Source organism: Adiantum capillus-veneris, chromosome 27, assembly GCF_014529385.1.
Source record: "Adiantum capillus-veneris isolate H3 chromosome 27, ASM1452938v2, whole genome shotgun sequence".
Lineage (NCBI taxonomy): Eukaryota > Viridiplantae > Streptophyta > Polypodiopsida > Polypodiales > Pteridaceae > Adiantum > Adiantum capillus-veneris.
The window spans coordinates 97,792,123-97,811,925 of record NC_140957.1 but is presented as its reverse complement, the minus strand read 5'-3'; the positions used below and the strand labels follow the sequence as shown (position 1 = coordinate 97,811,925).

Below are 19,803 nucleotides of genomic sequence, written 5' to 3'. Positions count from 1 at the left end.
TCCCGTCCAATCATCATTCATGATACCATAAGATCGCATTCACAGATAAGATGCATAGATGTCAATAACACTATTGTTATTATCGCTCTCATGCATAGCAGCACATGGGCTTGAACATGAGAAGTAACAGATGGGTGAGACAAGCAATAACACAGATAAATATCTTCTATTGCATTTGCTGCTTGTAGCAACTGCAGCTCGGCTGTACATGAAAGTGGAGGAGGTACATCCATTTCTCCTAGTAACAAAACACGAGAGCCATCTGCATCAAACCAGAGAGAATAATGTTTATAACTCCTTTTGAGAGATGCCCCTAGATTATCAAGCCACCCATGCCCAAGCACCACATCTGCTCTGGATCTTCATCATATGACCTTACACTTCGAAAGAAAACTAAGTGTGAACACGGTCCTATGGTTAGGGCGGTTAAGAAGTCCTATAAATAGGACCCTAGGCTCATTTGTGAGCGATCTTGTGTGATCACCACAGCTCTATCCGCACACTCGTATTGGTGTGGGCTTGGTGGTATGGGCACCAGTCCTTGTGGGAGGGTAGCACATTGGATGCAGGCTCCAAGGCTTGTGGGTGAGCCCGTATTGGCTCTACGGCTGGGAGGTGAGCTTGATATTTGTGCTCTACGCTTATCTTGTATGGCTTGTGTCATGTCATGTGCAGGATGGACCGACGAGGGACTGACAATGCCCCCTAGAAGGTTGTGGTGTATTGCATGGGGATGCCATGGCATCACAAGAACTAGATGATAGGAGACAAAGGTTGCGCTTGCAACATAGAGCAAAAGACCCTGTTGGGGTCCCAACCAACCTCTTAAAGGGCCCCCTACCCCGTTATGTGAATGGTATTTGCCTTTCATTGCATAAATGAGTACACCAGATGATATACCTTAATGCAATGACTAACTCAATTCTAGCAAGATTATTGCCACGGCAACTCTTCAAGATGAAGCACCTCCGAGGCTGATCTGATGCACCAATCGATGTGGGCTACGTACAGCACCAAGGCCAAAATATAGAGCTCATTTGTACAGCCCATGCGAGAGGGTTCAAGAGCTGAATTCTCAGTACAAAAATGCAAATATGATGAAGCAATGTGATCCAACTCAATGTGGGCTGTCTTATCACCACTTCAAGAGAAATCCATGACTAATTTGCACCCACAACATAAGCGTAATCTATGGCTGAATGCTGGCTGAAAACTACTGCTGCAAGGGTGCAAGTGCGCCTGGGATGCCATGGGATGAGCTGAATTAAGAGGATAATGATTTATCTGCTACTGAAAAATGCCAAAGATGGGCTGCAATTTTGGGTAGAAAACTGTCAGGTGCAGTGGAAATGGAATGGTGAAGATCTAGGTTATAGACTTCCACAAATCTTTACTTCTTTCCTTGCATTGATGATTGCTTCTTAGCATAAATGATGGTTCCTTTTATTTCCCTGAAGAGAGGGAATGTGAGAGAGAGAGAAGAAGAAGAAGATTGTTTTAGCGTCGTAGGAAACTATCCCAAGAGACCTTAAAGATCTATCCGACGAGGAGAGTTGAACTCAAGACCTGTTATTCACATTCCCTGAAGAGAGAGAGAGAGAGAGAGAGAGAGAGAGAGAGAGAGAGAGAGAGAGAAATGAAATGAAATGAAATGAAATGTTATATTAACGTCTTCAAAAGGCCAAAATGACCTATGAGACCAATCTGTTACAAAAGAGTGAATCTAATACCATGTCTGGGTACAAAAGAACTAGAACAAAGATACTACTACTAGAATCCATCCTCATCTGCACTTTGGATGTCAAGAGAGTATGGCTCGAATCCTCTGCTGTAGTCTCCGTCGATGCTGTGTGGCACCTCTCCTCAATTGTGGACGTTTGGATCTCCGTAGCTCCAATGCTCGGTCGATGAGAGTGCCAGTAGTGGTAGAATGAGGGCCGAGCTCTGCAGTGATGGCTGCTCCTCTGGCTGTCCCATATCTAGAGAAAACAAATTTGTAATCTGTCTCTCGGACTCTCTCTCTCTCTCTCTCTCTCTCTCTCTCTCTCTCTCTCTCGCGTACCTGCTGCACCAGCGCCCTACTCCTGCTGCACCAGCGCGCGTACCTGCTGCTGTGCTGCTCCAGGCACACTACTGCTGTACTGCGCGCTGCTGTGTCACCCCAGCTGCTCAGCGCGCCCACCCCACCTGCACAGCACCCCCAGTACCCGCCTGTTGCTGCTGCTGTTATACCAACCTGCTGCTGCTGCTGAACTGCCTCTCCTTGCTACACACGTACTCCCTCTCTTCCCCTCACGCAGCCCCTCCCCCCCCCTCACGCAGCCCCCCTCCAGCCTCCCCCTCACGCAGCCCCTCCTCGCTCCCCATCACGCAGCCATCTCTCTCTCTCTCTCTCTCTCTCTCTCACACACACACACACGGATACATACCCACACACACACTACACACATACACGCATACACACACGTACTCCCTCTCTTCCCCTTCTCCCCTCTTCTTCACAATATGAAGAGAGGGTAGTTTCGAAGACAACCATGTCTTCCCCCATCATCAAGACGCCGACATCGACAATGAAGACAACCTTCATGCTCACGAACAAGAGGCTTGCACAATTGGAGAAGGACATGAAAGAATGGTGGATGGAGAGAGAGATATGGAGGGAGGAGAAAGCCACCTTCATCAAGCTATGGAACGAAGAGGAGGACATAAGAGCGGAAATCCAAAATCTCAAAGAGGAGAAGGAGAGAAGGGAACGGCAGAACGAGAAGGAGAGGGAGAGATGGAGGAAAGAGCAAGAAGAGATGAAGGCACAAATCGATCTCCTTCATGCTTCCATCACATCCCTCACCCCCGAGGAAGGAGAGATTAAAGAGGAGGCTAAGGAAGCCCTCAAGGAGGAGATCACCAAAGCCCTCACCGCAAGCATTGAGGACAAATTAGAGGCCACCAAAGAAGGATGGGTCGAAGTGGTCAAAAAGAATATCAAGAAGGTAGCAAGAGAGGAAGCCCAAAAAGATGAGGTACTCATCGTACACACAACCATCGAGGAGGAGAAGATGCGACAAGCTCGCCGTCTCAATGTGCGAGTGACCAGCATCAAAGAAGAAGAAGGGTCTACACCCGAGAGTGATGGGAAAGCTTTATGCAAGAAAGTGGGATACAAGGAAGAAGAGATCCCTTTCTCCAAAGTTTGGAGAGCCGGCAAAGATCCAAAGAAGAGAGCTCTCATCCTCCAATTCGCCTCCGAGGAGTCTCGAACTTCTTTCCTCCGAAAGAGGGTCATCTTGAGAGGGCTAGAAGGCCCCCCGATTTATCTTGATGATGACCTCACAAAGATGCAACAAGATCACCGTCGCGCGTGCATGCCTAGAGTCCACCAAGCCCGCAAAGAAGGGAAGAAGGCAGTATATCGAGATGGTAGGGTTATCATTGATGGCAAGACCATCGCATAGGGACTCGCGGCCTGTGGGACACATGAGGAGATTCATGTCACGGTTTGGAATTGCAATGGAGACCTATGGACACACCCAGAGAGACTTGAGGAGGTGATGAGAGGTCAAGACATCATTCTACTTACAGAGACACACGAGAGCCCAGAGAGAGGGTTACCACGGATACATGGATTCCAGTGGGAGTCTCTACATCGGGGATGTATGCGCCAGCACACCACTCGCGGCTCAGGAGGAGTGGCCATACTCTTTAGACAGGGGCTTCACAGCAGACTACAGATTGTTGCCCGGGACCCACAGGCCCGCTACATGTGGATTCGCCTCGAGCTCTCACGAGACAGGATCGTCTACATTGCCCTTTGCTACTTTGCTCCCACAGGCTCCAGATTCGCCCCTATTGAGCAGGAGTCACCGTACGCATGCCTCACGGAGGAGATTATGGAGTACTCCACACTGGGTGAAGTCTTCCTTATGGGAGACTTCAATGCTCGTACGCGCAGTGAGCAGTGTGAGGCATATGACCACGAGGACCCGGAGGCACTACACACTCTAGATGAGGAGGCTACTATGAGAGATACAGCAGACAGAGCTCCAGTCACAGCCTACGGACGACATCTACTTCGACTTGGCTCCCAGCACCGTCTCGTTATTTATAACGGGATGGTCCAGTGGCCCACCTCAGGGGGCCTGACTTGTATGCCACATGGAGTTACAGAGGGAGGGGGGAGTACAGTCGACTATATTCTGGGACCCAGGGAGGCTTCACACCTTATCACATCCTTCACCATTCCACCCATACCCATCGGAGCCGACCACACATACCTCTCTTCTCCATCACCGGAGATACCATCCCACACAGCTCCACAGCACACACTCCACACACCACCATCCATTTCACACATGAGCTAGCCTCTCTTTACTCGGCCGAGGTCGAGCATGGCCTATGCCTCCTCCACCCATCCACACCACTCTCAGTTCTCACATCACATATCTCTTCCGTTCTCCACACTTCAGCTATTAGCTCTTTTCCACACACCACTCACACAGGACGCACTCCCCCCCCCGGGACTATGCCTCAGAACCGCTGGTATGATGATGAGTGCAGAGAGCTATACCGACGCCTCCGTGCACGGCGAGCCTTAGGAGAGATCACAGAGAGAGAGGCCAGACGGCATATGAAGACGCTGACACGCCAAAAGCGGCAAGCATTCGAAGAGGCACAGGAGCTTGAGCTATACCGCCTATTCATGAGCATGGATAGCGCGACGGCATGGCGCACCCTGCGCGAGCCACGTCCGACTACAGCTATTGAGGATCCACAGATATGGCATGATTATGCAGAGCGACTTTATGAGGTGCCAGGGCAGCCTCCTATCCCACAGCCACACGAGCCACGCCCCACGTGCTCCTCCTTCTTTACAGCAGAGATGGTAGAGAGGGCCATACGCCGCATGCAGCACAGACGATCAGCTGACCATACTGGATTACAGAGTGAGCACATCATTTATGCGGCCTCCACTATAGCCCCGTTGATTGCACATGTCTTTAACCGGGCTATAGGGGAGGGCTTCACAGAGGAGTGGACACAGCACACCATAGTGCCTATCCACAAATCTGGCGACACCCTGCACCCAGGGAACTACAGGACTATCATGATTGGCCACACGATGGCCAAGCTATATGGAGCAGTACTTGAGGCACAGCTCAACTGCTACGCACAGACCGAGGGTTTACTAGCTCCAGGCCAGGCAGGTTTCAGACGAGCTTTCTCCACCACTGATCACATCTTCGTTCTGCGTTGCCTCATTGATGGGGCAAAGGCACGGAAGAAGAGGCTTTACTGCTGCTTTGTGGATTTCCGCAAGGCCTTTGACACAGTCCCACACGAGAGACTCTTCCAGCGCCTTCACAGCATTGGGGTACCAACAGAGATGATTTAGGCCATATATGCTCTCTACGAGAGGGTGACGGGTCGAGTTCGTTGCCCAGGCGGTTTTTCAGAGACCATTGCTAGCACCATTGGTGTTAAGCAAGGATGCCCACTCTCCCCGACACTCTTTGGGCTCTACATCGACGAGATCTCCGACTACATACTGCAAGCAGGAGGAGAGGGGAGCGACTTGGCAGGTACTCCGGTCCACATCATGTTATATGCTGATGATATTGTGTTGATTTCAGAGTCACCCCAGGGCTTGCAACGCCATCTTGAGGCCTTGGACGAATTCAGCACACACAGGGGGTTGACTGTGAACCTTGGCAAAACCAAGGTTATGATCTTTCACACATCCAGTGCAGTGAGGAGCGCTGCCACCTTCACAGCAGCAGGAGGACAGGTTGATGTAGTCACCTCCTATGTCTACCTTGGCATCACATTCACCAGCCTACCAGGACCCTTCACTATGAGGCAGGCTGCTGCTGACAGGCTCACCCGAGGATATGCAGCTCTGACCATGCTAGAGCGGAGATGCCACCAGGCACACTTTCAGGAGCCCCGCACGAAGGGGTGGCTTTTCGACACCTTAGTCACCCCGGCCTTGATGTACTCGGCGGCAGTATGGGCACCAGGATTGACAGCTGACCAGTGGACACAGCTTGAGAGGCCACAGGTATGTATGATCTCACGCTTGCTCCGCAGCAAGAAGACAGTGCCACATGACATTATTAGAGCCGAGCTCACCACACCACCTATGGTTGTAGAGGCACTATTCCAGACAGTCTGCTTCATCCAGAGGATGAGAGAGCTACCTCCTGACAGACTTACTCGTAGTGTCACAAAGTGATGACGTGGCGGACAGCAGAAACCCTAATTTCTGCCAGAAACCCTAAAATTCTTGCAAACCCTAATTTTTGCCAAAAACCCTAAATTCCGGAAATCGCGGAGGTGGATTATTCAAAAAAAAAAAAAAAAAATTTTGGGAAAATGATGAGCGATGCGAATTTTGCTTTTGCTTTTTTTTTTTTAAAAAAAAGAGAAAAGACTCTCTAAGAGAGAGAGAGAGAGAACTGATGCTTTTGATTTTAAAAGCTTTTGGGGCTCTGCTTTTGGGCATCCCTTGTAACCTTTAAATTAGTGGTGAGGGCCTCACTTCTCAGAGCATTTGGACGCAGAGTCTGAGAGTGAAACCCTAACCGCTCTCTTGTACTTTGATGATTGATTAATATAAAAAGAAATACCGAAAGGGGCGCCAGTCTTTGGGGCCAATATCTCTAGGCACGGAACTCCGCCGGGCCAGTGGAAATCTATTGTGATCTGTGAATTGTTTTGAAGTGGTTATTTGGTGCTGTCGCGGTTGATTCTTGACTTGGAGTGTCCAAGTCTGTTACAGTGGTATCAGAGCACGGCCGATTTCTCTTCTACGGGAAATCCGATCCCCGAAATTTTTTTCCGCGGCACCTATGGCTTCAGGCAATGACCAGTCGACTCCCTCTGCATCTGGAGATGCGGGCTGGGATCACAACGAAGATTCAGGCAGAGAGTATGGCCCGCCTTGGCCTACTTAGGCGGAGCGGCGAGAGATAGAGCGTCGCCAGTTGATCAGCGATGCAACAAAGATGATGCTCAATTTTGCCAAGGACCCGAAGATGGAAAAATATATGAACCAAACCTCTTTGGAAGAGGTACAGAGGGAGTGGCAGAGAACCACAACACCACTCCCGAAACCCGCTGCCTCCAAGAAATATACGGGGAAGGAACTGGAGAACGTGGTTGACGCACGGATTGCTCAGCTTTTTGACACGCAAAAGAAAGCCAAAAAGCACGGCAAAAAGCAAAAGAAAGGCACTGACTTTCCGGGATATTTAGGTCGTCGGTCGACATTTGACAAGGCAAAGAAATTGAAGAAGCGCGTCAAGTTTGAAGACCTACCCAGTTCTTCTTCTTCTTCTTCTGACAATTCTTCTAGCTCCTCGGATTCGAGCGAAGAAGACAGAAAAGGTAAAAAGCGAAGCAAGAGGCAACGCTTTGGAAAGGGCAAGGCAAAGAAGGCTAAATCTCGCCCAGAGACTGACAGTTCTACTGAGGATTCGTCTACAGACAGCTCAGATTCCGATGACGGAAAGTTTTATGCGAACAAGAAGAATTTTTACAAAGCCAACCAGTATGACTTTCTCGAAGATAAAAGCAAGAAAGTCCGAGAGTTTAAGGAAGGTGGCCACTCGATCAAGTTTGATACTTTTCAGGAGACTCAGATGCTTCGAAGGCTGTGTCTTTGACATCGCTTTCGTGGGAGGACGCTATTCAGAGCACTCCAAGATTCGGAGAGCTGCCTCTTACTTTAAGGGGAATGCTCGTACTTGGTGGTCCACGCTTCTATTAAGCAAGACTGTGCCAGTTACATGGCTGAAATTCAAGAGGCTTTTTATTTCTTCTTGGTTGACTCAAGAGTTTGAGCGAGATGTACGAGCTGCTTGGAACCATCTCCGGATGACCAAGAGCGATACAGTGAATTCTTATTGTGAAAGATTCTGGAGCTCTTTTCTACCCGCCTCTTCATTCAAGAAGATCTCATTCAGAGAACAGATTGAGCGGTTTACCTTGGGTCTACCTACAGAGATCCGAAATCACTGCTTGGAACAGAAGTCAGCTTCTATTCAGGATTTGATGAGTCATGCGAAGCAGGGCTTTGCCATTCACTCTGGCAGTTTGACCTACCCCACAGATAAGGCCATGACACAACGAGCCGAACAGACTTCTGGGAATGAAAGTAGAATGAAAAAGAGCAACCCAGAGAAAAAAAAAGGATGCACGACCCAAGCTTACTCCAGAGGAGAGAGCTCGCTTCATCAGAGAGGGGAAGTGCTTTGGATGCGAGGAACATGGACATATTTCCGCGAAGTGCCCTGATAAGGCACAGAAAGAACAGAATGATAAAGATGACGACAGGTCTGAGAGTTCGAGAGCAGCTGAGGAATGTGGCAGAAAAGGCAGATAGAAAAGCAGAACTAGTACCACATGGTGTGGGACTTGCACCGAATCAAATGAATGAAAGTACAAACTTTGCCGTTTTTTTTTGGGGTAAAGTGAAGGATCAGGAAGCTCTTTTGAAGGAGCCAAGGCCAACTTCTTTTCACTTGGAATTGGCGGCTCGATTTGAAACTACACCCGACAGACTGACGCCACAGGCGGAGGTAGTTCGACTGGTACCCGGATGGGATGTTGCCATTACACCGAGCATTGGCAAACTTCGTTTGCAATGACAGGGGTGTTCAGGGCACGTGAGTGACATTCTACTCGGGATCCCTTGGTACCACAAGAACTACGCCGTGGTTGACTACCGGGCCGAGAAAGCGACTTTGATAAATGAAGGGTTTAGAGATTGTACTTGATGAACTTCAGTTTTCTTACTCATTCTTTTGGGAGAACTGAACGATGGATACAGGTTGAATATGTTTTGACCTGAAGAAAAGAACGCCAAGATTTTTTTTCTCCACGCTCATGCCGATTGCTTTTGAGAGGGCCTGAAGATCACACCATTGATCTGATATCTGGAAGCACGCCACCGAATCGGCCACCTTATCGTGTGAGCCGAGTACAAAATGAAAAGATTATGAACTCAGTGAAAGACCTCTTGGAAAAGGGTCTTGTCCTGCCTAGTACTTCACCGTATTGCTCTCCAGTGTTGTTGGTTTTGAAGAAAGACGGATCTTGGAGAATGTGCATCGATTATAGCACTCTCAACGAAATCACCATCAAGAACAGATTTCCGATTCCTAGGATCGATGATATACTCAACAGGTTACAGGGATCCTCGTGCTTTAGCAGGATTGACTTGAAGAGTGGATATCATCAGATCAGGATAGCACCAGGAGATGTCTACAAGACAGCTTTTCGGACGACTTTTGGGTTATTTGAGTTTTTGGTGATGCCTTTTGGCTTAACCAATGCTCCTACGACATTTAACCGGATGATGGACAGGATTTTTCGAGAGTACAGACTATTTGTTGGCACTTTCTTTGACGACATCATTGTTTTCTCCGAGAATGAGGCAGAACACAGAGATCATCTGCTTCAAGTCTTTCAGGCATTACGAGATCACACGTTAGTGATTAATGCAAAGAAAAGTGAATTTTTCCTACTAGAGATACACTTTTTGGGACACATTGTGTCAACAGCAGGAGTGCGAATGGACCCGGCCAAGATAGAGACTATCCGTGATTGGCCCGATTTGAGGAATGTCCATGAAGTTAGAAGCTTCTTGGGACTGTGTTCGTACTACAGGCGGTTCATACGAAAGTTTGCAGAGGTTGCTTCCCCTTTGCATATCTTGACACAGAAAGGAGTACCTTTTTCGTGGGGACCCACAAAGGTGACTGCCTTTCAGACATTGAAAGAGAAATTCACTACAGGACCAGATTTGACTTTGCCGGACTTGCAGAAGTCATTTGAAGTATTTTGTGATGCTTGTGGTCGTAGTCTGGGTGCGGTCTTGATGCAAGAAGGCCATGTCATAGCTTACGAGAGCCGTTTGTTCTCTAGGCCGCAGATGACAGCACAGATCTATGGGAAAGAGCTTTTGGCGGTTATCCACGCTCTAACTCAGTGGCGGCATTACCTACTCGGAGCGGATTTTACTGTCTTTACAGACCATCAGAGTTTGCGCTACTTCTTGTCACAGAAGCAGCTTTCGGAAAAGCAGATGCGGTGGGTGAACATCTTGTCACAGTTCCACTTCCAGATTGTCCATTTGCAGGGACAGAAGAATGTGGTGGCAGATGCTTTGTTTCGGAAACCGTTGGTTCTGGCTATTTCCGCGATACATCATAGGAGCTTCGAGGATATGGTCGATCAGTGTGCCACAGATACAGATTTTGCAGATATTTTCACACGGATACGGGATGGGGAGACAGTAGCTGGATACTCCCTTCGGAAAGGCTACTTGATGAAAAAGACTATGTTGTGCGTTACACAGCCGTTGAGGGAAAAGGTTATGACTGATTGCCACTGTCCACCTTTTACGGGTCACCGCGGCATTGCTACCACCATGAAAGGGGTAGAGAGAGATTTCTTTTGGTGGAAACTCAGGAGGATGTGGAAGAGTTTGTGCGCAGTTGCTTGGTATGCCAGGAGTTCAAGTTTGACAGGCATAAGGCACAGGGATTGTTAGAGCCTTTACCCATACCCACCCGCCCCTCGGAAAATATTGAAATGGATTTCATTTTTTTGATCTCCAGAGAATACAGAATGAACACAATGATTTTCCGATTACATGGCACGCTTGAGACGATTGTCCCCGACAGAGACCCCAGATTTATGAGTTTGTTTTGGAAGGCAATTTGGGAGAACATTGGCACGCGGTTGCAGTTCTCGCCATCGTTCCACTTGCAGACTGACGGGCAATTTGAGATTGCCAATTCAGTGATTTTAGATTTATTGAAGTCTTGTATCTCGCATCAGAAGACTCAATGGGAAAAGAACTTACCTTTGGTGGAATTTGCCTACAATTAACACGATACACTCTTCGACGGGGAAGACGCCATGTGAGATTGTTGAAACTGCTGCGAAGGTTCCATCCTTCCTGAGCACGAAAGATTAGAAATTTGAAGCGGATGAATATTCGCGAGATTTGGATACGGCTTTTGCCAAGGTTCGCGAGACTTTGAAGGAGTCTCAAGAACGACAGAAAAAGGCAGCGGATCGCCATCGTCGCGACTGGAAACTGAAGGAGGATGATTGGGTGCTCTTACTTTTGAGAAGGCACGTCTAAGTAAGAAAAAAGGAAAGGAGAGGCTTTTTCCAAAGCTTAGTATGTGATACTACGGACCTTTCCAGATTACTGAAAAGATAAATAATGTCTCCTTCCGATTGAAACTGCCAGATACTTGGAGGATTCACAATGCATTGCATGTGAGTCTTTTGAAACCTGTTAAGGGTGATGTGCCTGATGATGGGGAGCCTGATGAGCAACCCAAAGTGGAAGAAAACGAGGAGATCCTTGTTCCTGAACAGATTTTGGCACATAATGATACGAAGAAAGGTAAAGTCCGAAGGCGGTTCTTGGTTAAGTTCAAGAACTTTCCTGCATTTAATGCGAAGTGGATGGAGAAGGAGGACCTAGCAGATACTCCTCGGATTGTGAAACTTTACCTCGATGTTTTGGTTTAGCATAGTCTACTCCAAACGGAACCCAGAATTCAGCTTGGCCGGAGATCTGGTGCAGTGGGATGCACAAGAGGGGAGTCACTCCACTCCTTTGTCAACAGATGCCTCGATTTTGATACTAAAGTCACTGATGTCTCTTTGAGCTTCAGGGATACTGAGAGCTGACAGTATTCTGCTGGATGACTTTATGAAATGGAATTCCTGATTATGATACTGATTTGTTCTTGACTTCTTGTGAGTGCAGGAACTGATAGCCGAAATGACTGCAGCATTTTGGTCTACTTGATCTCGAATAGACATGGTTGCAATAGGGGTTAGTCAATCGGACATCGATGAGGTCCCGATTGGACCTAGATGTGATTGCTAGCTACATTGCCGATAAATCATGGTCTAAGATCCGAATGAACGTTGAATGTCATGTGATGTCCTGTGATGTCTGGTGATGTCCTGTGATGTCGTGTGATGTGACTGTCGATTTTGTACATGTGCTAGATGTGTGTTCCTAGTACGAAGGTACTAACAATCAGTGTCTGCTAAGACAGTTTATGGCTTTTGTCGGTTTTGCAGGCGTAATCGCGGTCGATTACAATGCTTTCAAGAGGGGGGTATGTCACAAAGTGATGACGTGGCGGACAACAGAAACCCTAATTTCTGCCAGAAACCCTAAAATTCCTGCAAACCCTAATTTTTGCCAAAAACCCTAAATTCCGGAAATCGTGCAGGCGGATTATTAAAAAAAAAATTATTTTTTTTTTTTGGAAAATGATGAGCGACGCGAATTTTGCTTTTGCTTTTTTTTTCTTAAAAAAAAGACAAAAGACTCTCTAAGAGAGAGAGAGAGAGAGAACTGATGCTTTTGATTTTAAAAGCTTTTGGGGCTCTGCTTTTGGGCATCCCTTGTAACCTTTAAATTAGTGGTGAGGGCCTCACTTCTCAGAGCATCTGGACGCAGAGTCTGAGAGTGAAACCCTAACCGCTCTCTTGTACTTTGATGATTGATTAATATAAAAAGAAATACCGAAAGGGGCGCCAGTCTTTGGGGCCAATATCTCTAGGCACGGAACTCCGCCGGGCCAGTGCAAATCTATTGTGATCTGTGAATTGTTTTGAAGTGGTAATTTGGTGCTGTCGCGGTTGATTCTTGACTTGGAGTGTCCAAGTCTGTTACACGTAGAGCATTTGAGGCAGCTATACAGCTATCAGAGAGTGGGCATAAGAGAGCATGGTACTCACAGGTCAGAGCATGGTTTGAGGGACACGGTCTTGACATGGAGAGCCTACCACCATTCCAGTACGACCCCCACTCACCATATGTTCACCTCTCTCGCAGTGAGAGGAACTTGGTATTGAGACAGGATCTATACACTAGGAGAGTCTGGGAGTCACCTGGCTTGGGGACGAGGATGTCAGATTACAGAGACCAGTTTCTCACCATATTGTCTGGGGGGTTCATACAAAGACCACGCTATATGGACACATATATGCCACATAGCTCACGGGTGGCGATTGGTCAGCTGAGAGTGGCTTCACACAGGTTAGAGATTGAGATCGGGAGACATACTGGTGTTCCCAGGGAGGAGCGAGTCTGCAGAGCCTGCACAGAGGAGGTGGAGAGTGAGGAGCACTTTGTATGTAGATGCAGAGCATACACTGAGATCAGAGGCAGGTATGAGGCCTTATTCAGAGGACAGCCCACTCTCCGAGAGATCATGGACTCTCGAGATCAGAGACAGCTCGGACGTTTCTTACTAGAGATACAGAGCCATCGGGACACACTACTACAGCCACACACAGCCACACAGACAGAGGGGAGACAGTCGCAGCTCACAGACTTCTTTCATAGGATTGCCGCCCCTCCCTCACCAGACACTCAGAGGGGAGTGACACTCCCACAGGCGGAGGTGAGCCGAGCTAGACGACGACCACAAGTCACAGGCTACAGGGGCGCGAGCTCCCACCACCGACAGATCGAGGAGATCCGAGTCCGGGAGCGCCGTGCCACTGAGGAGCGAGTGGCTCAAATGAGGGCCGACCCGACAGCTTTCATCCGGGTAGCCTTGGCACCAGACCCGCCCATGTACCACATCTTACATCCCCCCATTAGTACAGAATGGAGCTAGATAGATTGATGCATTCTCATGATTGTACTACCTTGAGCATATAGACATGCATATACCCCTAGAGATAGAGCTCCATCCCTCCTCAGATACTCCACTACCTACATTCAGTTCAGTTTTGTTTCATTTGTCTTTCCGATAGACGGATGACATACACACCATGTACATTTGATTTGTCTCATAGGCCGATTTCGGCCTGACATAGACGTTAAAAATCTTTCTTTCTTTCTTTTTCTCTCTCTCTCTCTCTCTCTCTCTCTCTCTCTCTCTCTCTCTCTCTCTCTCTCTCTCTCTCTCTCTCTCTCTCTCTCTCTCTCTCTCTCTCTCTCTCTCTCTCTCTCTCTCTCTCTCTCTCTCTCTCTCTCTCTCTCTCTCTCTCTCTCTCTCTCTCTCTCTCTCTCTCTCTCTCTCCAGTAAAGTGTCTCTACATCTGTGTAACTCAAGTAGACATAGCCCAATGTCACAAACTGCTGACGTGTCAAGTCAGCGAAGAACAAAGCCAACCTTTAGATCACGGCCGAGGGGCCTAAACCCTAAGAAGAACAAGCAATAGCAGAAGACAAAGTCCAACCAACTTATGGGACCCCATTCGATGGGGTCCAAATGATATAAAGGCATATAAATAAAGCACGACCCACACACACACACACACACACACACAAAGACTTGAGGTCTAATGACATGGCAACCGTACAGAAAACCCGGATTTTTGCACTGGCATGATGACGTGGCAGACTGTACGGATTTCCGCGTTTTGCGATGACTGCTGACGTGGCAATTGTACGGATTTTCCGTGATTTACGTTGGCAACTTTTGGGCATTGCTTTTGGACGAGATGCTTTTGAGTTTGAAGGCTTTTCATGTAAACTGCTTTTGGGCCTAGGGCCTTTAAATATGAGGCCATGGGCTCATTCTCTGGCACACTTCTGGAAGAAGGTGCAGAGGATGGAGTATCGGCTTGTACTTTGATGATGCAATATAAAGAAATACCAAAAGGGGCGCCAAGGTTTGGGGCCAATACTCTCTGGGGTGGAATTCCGCCACTCCGTGTCACCGTCTTCTCTCTCTTTTAGTTCAATTATTATTGAAGTGCTAAAAGTCTGTTCAATCTGTTTTTTTCCATTGGCAGTGGTGCCTGTCTTTGTGACACCCAAGACATCTCTGATCCTCATAACTCATGACCCTAGAGAAAGGACCGAAACCCTCTCTGAATAAGCAGTGGAAACTACCCCGTATCTCATAGTACACTGTGCAATGACAAATGTAATGTAGCTGTGTCTCTGGCTCTAGCTCTAGCTGGCATAAGCGGCATATCCTATTGTTTGTTGGTATCCCTCTGAATCTACCAGTCTCCAACTGATGTGAGGATGTGCGTATCTGACCAATGGCACACCACAAACCATAAGACAATGTGTGTCCATGTAGCTGGGTCAAATCACAAACCCATCTTCTGTGAGGTGGAGAAGATGCTCTCTATAGAAAGCCATCTTCCTGCCCAACTCCTATGACTCCTCTATCCATGTCCTCCTACTACCTAGTATCCATCTGGATCAGGTCCTGACGAATGAGTCTAGTAATCTCCACCCCTGTAAGAGACATCGAGGGTACCAGAAGAGAGTACCGGGAAGGGGGCAGCTTGTCTATGGTGAAACCATGCGTCTGAAACCATGATGTCATCTGTGCATACCAACATGTAAGTGTCCCCTTGAAGAGCTAACTATCTGGAAGACTCAAGGGCCAGTCTAGCATATTTGTCTCTAGTAGTAACCCACAAGCTCTGGTAAGCGGCTCAATCCTCATAGGAGGGGTAGTTAGCTCTCCTCGAATGATAGCGTGGGGTACAAAGGCCTTGGCTCTGATTAGTCGAGAGATCATAGATAGGGCCTCTCTATACCTCTCCAACGATCCCGGCCTACAGAAGGTCCCCATATCTACACCCCATACAACATAGCTAAGGCTACTAAAGTATCAAAGAGCCATAACTTTGTCCGCGCTTCCTGGAACTCAACCTGCGAACACATTCTCTCCAAACCTCCCAAGGCCGCAAAAGCTCTAGTCAGTCTAGTCTCTGCTGCTCTCCCCAGAGAAAACCTCGGCCCAGTGAAGACAATCCCAAGGTAAGTGTATGCATCTGTATATTGTAACAAATTGCTGACGTGTCGAAACCCTAATTCTGCAGAGACCCTAACCCTAAAATCAAAAACCCTAATTCTGCTCAAAAACCTAACCCTAAAATCAAAAACCCTAATTTTGTTGAAACCCTAATCCTAAAATCAAAAACCCTAATTCTGCTTGAAACCCTAATCCTAACCCTACCCCTAACATGATGACGTGGCACGTTGTACGGATTTCCGCGTTTTGCGTTGGCTGATGACGTGGCAGGTTGTACGGATTTCTGTAAATTACGCTGACAGCTTTTGGCATTGCTTTTTGGACCAAAAGCTTTTGAGTTTGAAAGCTTTTCCATGTAAACTGCTTCTTAGGCCAAGGGCCTTTACATATGAGGTTGGGGCTCATTCTTTGGCATGCTTCCTGGAGAAGGTGCAGAGTCTGGAGTACCGGCTTGTACTGTCTTGATACAATATAAAGAAATACCGAAAGGGGCGCCAACGTTTGGGGCCAATACTCTCTCGGGTGGAATTCCGCCACTCAGTGTCGCGTGTGCTCTCTGTCTCTTTCAATTCAATTGTTATTGAAGTGCTAATAGTGTGCTCAGTCTGTTCTTTTCTATTGGCACGCGGTGCCCGGCTTATGACAGTGGTATCAGGCATCAGGCGTGTGCTTTTTTGAAAGCATACCGGTCCTACAAAAGAGCAGACAGAGCTATTGGAATTTTATTTGAGGGATCGTCGCCCTCCAACACGGACCTACCAGCCACTCCCACCCTTACTTCATCGCGCATCGGGCGTGCTCCCGTCTTCAACGCTCATGTCTTACAGGGCATAAGCCAATTAAGATCACTTGCAAGAGAAGGATCCAGATTTGTTTCAAGTCACTGTTTTTCTCAGAAGCACTGCGATGCAGATGTTGATGTCTACAGCTACCAAGTAGCATACTCCAAGTACTTGGCAAGCTTTCAAGAAAAAAAAAAAATTGCCCGATGTTATATGGTTTCTGACATCATCCTTCGGAGTGCAATTTCTGGCAGAGTGGGATATCCTGAAATGCTTGCCATGAAAACACTAGCAGATTACAGCTTGAAATTTCTCGATATCTCCCAATAGATGTCTCTTCACGAGCATGAGATCCAGTGTGATTGCTATCTTGGGACTACTATCGCCGCCAAAGAAACACTGTCTATCCAAGAGCTGATGGACCATGCTGTGCTCAACTACGACCTTACAGAATGAACCTAACCCTAATTTTTGGTGCAGGTTCCAGGATGGAAAGTCAGTCGACTTTTCGAGCTCGACATCGAGATTGCTTTTTAAGTTTGAATTTTGTCTGAGAATCTATTTGAGAACTTGTCTAGTGATCCTGTTTGGAATTTGTTTGAAATGGATGGTATCTGTTTTGAACCTGTCTTGGTGCCGATTTGAATTGTTTGACTCTGGTTTTAATACTGGTTTCAATGATTGGTGATTTTACTCCCGGGTGGAGTAGTGAGAAATTATGTTTGAGAATGCTTGTTCATACTCATGGCCCGGACCGTTGTTGATATTTGCAGGGGGAGTATTGAATGATTGAAAAGTGTTGTTTTTACTCATGGCCCGGACCCTTGTGGTTATTTGCGGGGGGAGTATTGGATGATTGAAAAGTGTTGTTTTTACTCATAGCCCGGACCCTTGTGGTTATTTACGGGGGGAGTATTGTTGTTGTTACTCATGGCCCGGACCTCGATGGTTATGCGGGAGGAGTATTAAGAAGTCCGAGCAATGGTTACTCTCAGCACCTCCAAACGATGCAGGCTGCGGTTTGGGGGACGTTTCGTTGTAAAAGGCCTCTATATCTCATGGCGACCTTTTTAGGTTATTTGCGGGAGGAGTGATGAGGGAGTCGTTGAACAGCTCATGGCCCAGACCTGGATGGTTTTTTGCGAGGGGAGTGTTTATGTAAGCATTTGTGTTGCATTGTGATGTGCCAACTACTGAAAATTCCTAATTGGATGAGATTGCCTGGGTATGTAATTTTAGTGCATCAAGACACCCGTGGAAGATCAGTACGGTCTGGGTGTAATGCTACTTTTACTACGCAGAAATATCAAGAGTTCCGATCGGGAAGAAAGGAGAAGCTAACTCCTTGATCAAAACAACCGATAGGAGAAGCTAACTCCTTGATCAAAAGAGCAGAAAGGAGAAGCTAACTCCTTAATAAAAAGAGCAAACTGATTGTCCCTCGGAATGACCCTCGGAAATTTTTGAGCTAACTTGAGTTGATTTGCAGATATGCTGTAATCGTAGACGATTACCCGCTTTCAAGAAGGGGAGATGTAACAAACTACTGACATGTTGAAACCTTAATTCTACAGAAACCCTAACCCTAAAATCGGAAACCCTAATTCTACCCAAAACCCTAATTCTGTTGAAACCCTAACCCTAAAATCAAAAACCCTAATTCTGTTGAAATCCTAACCCTAATTCTGTCCAAAACCCTAATTCTGTTGAAACCCTAACCCTCACATGATGACGTGGCAAGCTGTATGGATTTCCGCGTCTTGCGCTGGCTGATGACGTGGCAGGCTGTACGGATTTCCGTAAATTACGTTGGCAACTTTTGGCATTGCTTTTTGGACCAAAAGCTTGTTTGAAAGCTTTTCTGTAAACTGCTTTTTAGGCCAAGGGCCTTTAAATATGAGGTTGGGGCTCATTCTCTGACATGCTTCCTGGAGAAGGTGCAGAGTCTGGAGTACCGGCTTGTACTGTCTTGCTGCAATATAAAGAAATACCGAAAGGGGCGCCAAGGTTTGGGGCCAATACTCTCTGGGGTGAAATTTTGTCACTCCGTGTCGCGTGTGCTCTCTCTTTCAGTTCATTTGTTATTGAAGTGCTAAAGGTCTATTCAGTCTGTTCTTTTCTATCGGCACGTGGTGCCCGTCTTGTGACATATACTCTACAATCTTCTGACCATATGTGAAAGTCGGTGTTGATCTCCTGATCCACTGTGGTGTGGTGTTAAACTTTAACACCGTAACCTTGGTTTTACCAAGGTTTACAGACAATCCACTATCCTCTGCAAAACTGTGTAATGCATCCAACTATCACTACATACCCTCTGGTGAGTCAGAGATCAACAAAATATCATCAACATATAACAACAATGGAATCCACGTCCCTGCCAGTTGGGCACCTCTATCACCCTCTCTGTCGATGTAATCAGACACCTCATCACCATACATACCAAATAGAATAGGAGACAATGGGCAACCCTGTTTCACCCCAATGGTGGAGTAAACTAAATCAGATATCCCCTCCGGAGTGCGTACATGTCCCATCACTGATCTGTATGGAGCCATAATCCCCCAAATCAACACTATGGGCACCCCCATCTCCTGCAATCTGCACATCAATCGAGCTCTCGATACCATGTCAAATGCTTTGCGAGATCCACAAAGCTACAATAAATCTGTCTCCCATGTGACTTGCCCTCATCAATGATGGCTCTGAGTGTCAGAATATGATCAAGAGTGGAGAAACCCCTCCTGAAACCGGCATGGCCCTTTGCTCGTACACCCTCACCCTCTGCCCAATTACTCAAATGCTGCTCAAGAATGGATGCATACAACCGTGCCAATGTGTGCCCAACCATAATAGTGCGGTAATTCCGAGGCTCTGTAGGATCACATGCTTTGAAGATAGGCACAATAGTAGACAACCTCCAAGTCTCAGGTAACCCCTCACACATGGCACGATTGAACAACACTGCAAGAACCTCTACCAGATGCGGTCCCAACCAACCCTCTCAAGGGCTCCCAAGTCACAAACCGATGACGTGGCATGACCACCCGTGTAGGACCAGAGGACAGGCTGTACGGAATCCCAGAATTTGCACTAACTACTGACATCGAAGAGGCGATACAGAATCCTGGAATTTGCGCTGGCTATTGACATGGAAGACTATGAGGATTTCCGCAAATTGCGCTCGTTGCTTTTTTGGCAGTTTTTGGGACCAGATGCTCTTTGGAACAAGTTGCTTTTTGGGA

The 19,803-nt window shown here is 47.4% G+C and overlaps 1 protein-coding gene across 1 annotated transcript in view; it reads right to left on the bottom strand.

Moving 5' to 3' along the window:
- The window catches only part of LOC147422441 (Ribosomal protein L13 family protein), a 62,584-nt gene that overhangs the window by 1,810 nt on the left and 40,971 nt on the right, over positions 1-19,803 (bottom strand). The gene's annotated exons all lie outside the window — the stretch shown is intronic.